Here is a 5865-nt window from a genome sequence, read left to right on the forward strand (position 1 = left end):
GAGGGGAAGGCCCTCAACGAAATGGATTGACACAATGGCTGTGCTGATGGGCTCAAGTATAGCAAAGATCATGGAGCTGGTCCGGGACTGGGCAGTGTTTTGTGCTGTGTGTATAGGGTCTCTATGAGTTTGAAACAACTCGATGGCACCTAAAACAAATACAGATGACACAAATTTAATGCTGAAAGTGAAGAAGACTTGAAATCCTTGCTGATGAAGATCAAAAACTATAGCAAGCAGACATGCTTTCAGTTTGGATTACACTTGAACATAAATAAAACATAAATCCTCACAACTGGATCAATAAGCAACATCATGATATATGGAGAAAAGATTGAAGTTGTCAAGAATTTCATTTCAGTTGGATCCACAATCAACACCCACAGCAGCAGCAATCAAGAAATCAAACATCACATTGCATTGGGCACATCTGCTGCAAAGACCTCTTTAAAGTGCTAAAAAGCAAAGATGTCACTTTGAGAACTAAGATGTTCCTGGTCTAGACCATGGTATTGCCAATTGCTTCATATGAATGAGAAAATTGGAGAATGAATAAGGAAGACCAAAGAAGTATCGATGCATTTGAATTCTGATGTTGGCAAAGAATATAAAATACACCATGGACTGCCAGAAGAACAAACAAATCTGTCTTAGAAGAAGAACATCTGGAATGCTCCTTAGCAGCAAGGATGGTGATACTTCATCTCTTATACTTTGGTCATCTTATCAGGAGGACCAGGCCCCAGAGAAGTCCATCATGCTTGGTATAAAGGGGCAGTGAAAAAGAGGAAGAACCTCAGTGAGGTGGATTGAAACAGTGGCTGCAACAATGGGCTCAAACATAACAATTGTGCACATGGCACGGGACTAGGCAATGTTTCATTCTGTTGTACATAAGGTCACTATGAGTCAGAAACAACTCGGTAGCACCTAACACCAAAAACAGTTGTTTACAAGACCAGTGCTTAAGGAAGTTTAAAATGGAAAAGATTGAAATCTACAGAAAGACCAGAATAATCACAAAACATTTCACAGTTTATTAAGATATAAATGCAAGCACTTTAATGTTTTTCTTTTTACCAAAGATGTACCAAGTTTGTGTTGTAAGTGTGTAAAACCATAGTGCGTTAATTTTTAACGTCAGACACTACTTCTGGAATGGAGAGAGAGAGATACTTCCGTTATTTAATTTAAAGCCTATCCTCTGAACAATTTCAAACCACTCGGGAACTTAGGAGTAGCTCTTCTGTTTCTGCTCACCCCCCTTTACCTATCTTTCCCTTTTTCTTATTTAGTTACAGGGAAGCAGTATCCTAGCCTTCCATTACACATTGGACATCAAAACTTTGCATATCCATGCATGCATATAAGCACATTTTCCTGGGTGGCGTGTGTATCTGTGAAAACTGCATGGAATACCAAAGAAAGTTTAACTTTTCAGTTTTAATGAGATCTCTAATTTAAACTGCCTTCCCACACCACCACTCACCACGTCACTGTCCTTTCTTGAAAACCTAGATAACATCCTTAGATTTTAAGAAGAGTGATTAGTATGCACTGCCAAAATTCTAAAATTAAAAAAAAATGTGGACAGTTGTTGAGCATGGAATACGGACAGAAAAATAGTTAACTGGTTGATACCAACTATTCCATTTTACTAATCTGCCCCCATGAAACTAAGTAACAAAACTTTGTGGTGGTCTTATTCTACAATTCTTCCTAACACTTATCTTGACTTTGTAACAGGGAAGAAAGATGCACTATCAGTCTGTATGCAACTCTATCTCTGTCTCTCTCTTTTGTAATACTTTCAGGAGGAATATTCTAGGTCAAAAATAACAGTGGAGTGAGTAAAAAGAGAAAAAAAATCACCACTGTCAACAGATAGTGGAGCAGTAATAAAATCATAACTTCAAACTGTGCCTAATGGACTATCTCTTGTATGTACACTCATGCAAATTCAGGGTAGCTTTAGCTATTGCAAATACACGAATGTGACCCTAGGGAGATATGTTAGTAGATTTGTGATCACATTTCTAAAGATAAAAGTGAGTAGTTCTTAACTTTCACAGGTGCAAATGAATAGTATTTCCCTTCACCCACTCCCCTGAATAAGAACTGAGATTCTACTGCAAGATGTCACATTTTACAAAAGAAATAGCAGCTGTATATGCTCTATAGACAGGTTTTTATTCATTTCAAAAGTGAATGGACACAGTTGAATTGAAATACATACAAGCTGAAAAATCCTTTCAGTTTTCAGACAATCTCATTAAAAGATGAAGAGTCTGCTTAGCAGTTAATCTCCTCCTTTATGTTGTCATTGAATAAAGAACTAGAATCATGCCATTTATTGTCCATTAGGATGGTTAGTTTTAGTTACCTTGAAACACATCGAACAATATTCAGGTCAAGAGACCCAACAATAGCCATTCTTTGAATGCTAGTTTTTGTTTTTTTGACATTGTAAGATATTAAAAGATGTCCTTTCATGGAGAAAGAGTTGTTGTTATGTGCCGTTAAGTCAATTCCAACTCATAGTGACCCTATAGGATAGAGTGAATGTGCCCTATAGGGTTTCCTGGGCTTTACTCTTTATGGGAGCAGATCACCAGGTCTTTTCTCCTGTGGAGCGGTTAGTAGGGTCTAACCATAGACCTTTCAGTTTTCAGCTGAGCACTTTAACCATTGCACTACCAGTGCTCCCTAACCAAACCTGTTGCTAATTCTGACTCATAGACATAGATAGATAAAACAAGAACAGCAGAATGTTAATAATCTTAAAACTAGATAATGGATAAATGGGAGCTTGTTATACTAGTTATTTTATTTTAGGGCATTTCTGAAAACATTCACAACAAAAAGTCAAATTATAAACAAAATCAAAACAATGCATATCAATAAATAAGTACAAGGCTTCCTAAAGTTCTCTTTGCTTCCTAGTGTTTGGCTGACCAGCTGCCCCAGGGAAGATGAGGTGGGAACCCAGGAAAGAAATGAAATTCTCAGGATGTGAGGCTTCCTGGACGTAATCTGAGCTAGAACTTGAGAGCAGAGAAGGGGTGGCAGTGAAGGAAATCCTTTGCTAATGAACAGGCAACTAAATTGTATACTTTCTTGGTAAGTTAGATGGAGTAACACCCAGAGTTATTACTTAACTTCTATATTTTCATGCACTTTTTAGTATTGTGTAGCTAATTTTGATCCTGTGTCAGTAACATGGTAATTTGTAATAATGACCAATATTTATTGAGGTTTACCCTGGTAGCATAGTGCCTGAAACACTTGACTGCTAACCAGAAGGCTGGCAGTTCAAACCCACCAGCCACTCCTCAGAAGGAAGATGGGGCAATCTACTTCCATAGTGATACTGCCTTGGAAACCCAAGGAGGGGTCGCTATGAGTAGGGTCTGACTCAATGGCACATAACAACAATAACAACAAAATGTGCCAAGTGTATACTAAGCATTTAACATGTATTATTTAGCTTTTCTCAACAAAACTCCAAGATTGATAATAATATAATTTCCATTTTGTAGATGCAAGTGACGGCACATAACAACAACAACAACAACAATGATTAATCTTAGGTAAGCTATGTAATTTAGCTGAAATTGCAACACCAGAATACAATTTCTAGCTCTCTGATGCTAGAACCCATCAGCTTAATCAATAGGGAAGTTCAAGGCCTCTTGAAGCTCACACTATTCAGCACACACGTCTCCAGCATCTGACTTTGGATCTATCTTTAGTTATTCCTGTCTTCTATGCTCTTACTATTATATCACTTTGACATTGATTCTCCATACTGACACATAAACACATGATCTTATCCTGCTCTGTAATTTGATCTCCCATGTTTTATGTACCATTTGATCTAGCCCATGTAGGCAATTCAACAGGCTAGAATTGTACCCTAGTTTGTCTTTCTTGGCTCCCTTGAACTTTTGGAATTTTTGCATAATTAAGTCTTGACACATACACATCTTACCATTCACTTTTTTAGGTCCCATTACAAATACTTCTGGAAAAAGTATAAAATGGCTTTGGCCCTATAGACACCAAAAAAAGCCAAACTCATTGCCATCGAGTCAATTATGACCCTATAGGACAGAGCAGAACTGCCCTATGGGTTTCCATGTTTCAATCTTTTTGGAAGCAGATTGCCACATCTTTCTCTAGTGGAGTGGCTGGTTGGGTTCGACCTGCCTACCTTTCAGTTAGCAGTTGAGTGACTAACCATTACACCACCAGGACTGCTTCCTATGTAGACACAGAGTTATGTAGTTGAAAGAGCTCTAAATTTGGAACCACAAGACCAAATTTCAAGTCATATTTTTACCACTTATTAGCTATATGAACTTGGAGAAATCACTTAAGTACTTTAATCTGCTTTTTTGTTTGTTTGTTTGTGAGGTTGTTTTGTTTTTTTTCTTTTAGTCTGTATAATCAGGAACATGTTGTGTTGTTGTTGTTATGTGCCGTCGAGTCAGACCCGACTCATAGAGACCCCTCCTTGGGTTTCCGAGGCGGTATCACTACGGAAGTAGATTGCCCCATCTTCCTTCTGAGGAGTGACTGGTGGATTCGAACCTCCAGCCTTCTGGTTAGCAGTCAAGTGCCTTAGCCACTATGCTACCAGACCTCCCAATCAGGAACATATCTGCCCTATTTAGCAATAAAATAATTAATGCAATGAAATATAAGATAGTTTTCATTAATTAATGCCACATAATATCAGCTGACTTATCATTGGTAGGAGCTCTGGTAGCATAGTGCCTAAGGCACTTGACTGCTAACCAGAAGGCTGGCGGTTCAAACCCACTAGCCACTCCTCGGAAGGAAGGTTGGGCAATCCTACTTCCGTAGTGATACTGCCTCGGAAATCCAAGGAGGGGTCGCTATGAGTCGGGGCTGACTCGACGGCAAATAACAACAACAACAACAATATCATTGGTACTTAGGGGTATCTTACTTACCTGTCTTCTTAATGGGAGCTGTTAACAAACATCTGCATGTGCTTATCGTCCCACATCTAGACACACAACCTTGCATCTTAATTTGCTCAGAATATCAAGGCTCTCTGATTTCAAATTTCTCAACTTTTGGAGCTCTGGTAGCATACTGCCTAAGACATTTGACTGCTAACCAGAAGGCTGACGGTTCAAACTCACCAGCTACTCCTTGGAAGGAAGGTTGGGCAATCTACTTCCATAGTGATACCACCTTGGAAACCCAAGGAGGGGTCGCTATGTGTTGGATCCAACTCAATGACAGTGAGTTTGGTTTTTTGGTTTGGTCACCTCTGTAGCATTGTATCAGTTTCCGAAACCAATCTGTCCTTCTTGGCCCTCTTTCCTTCAGAGTAACACCTCTCTCTAGAACCTTGACCCTTCCAATTACTTCTCACTTTCTCTGAGAATTTATCAGTTTTCACCTTTCTCTTACAATATATTCATTTCCCTGTTCTCAACAACCAGATCTTGAACCTGAATACAGAGTACATCTCAAAACATGTTCCCATCTTGCTTGTCCTTTTCATTGACAGAATTCCAAAATTTCCAAGCAAGTATCAAATAAAACCGTTTTCCTTCTTCCCCTTTCTCCTTCTCACATGCAATTATCATTCCATCTGGTCTTGGCTTTTATGTTATCTAAATATGTTCACACCTGTGAAGTACTTAGAATAGTCCCTGGCACACAGTAAGCACTTAACAAATGTAAGCTATTGTTATTTTTATTATCTACCAACCTTATGTTTTGAAGATCATCAGGGATGTCCTGACAAACCCCACAGCCTTTTCCAGTTCCTACATGTCTCGGAAGGAGCTCTCGTAGCATAGTGGCTAAAGCACTTGACTGCTA

This window comes from Orycteropus afer, unplaced genomic scaffold (assembly GCF_000298275.1).
Source record: "Orycteropus afer afer isolate SDZICR_OR568_19922 unplaced genomic scaffold, OryAfe1.0 scaffold00079, whole genome shotgun sequence".
NCBI lineage: Eukaryota > Metazoa > Chordata > Mammalia > Tubulidentata > Orycteropodidae > Orycteropus > Orycteropus afer.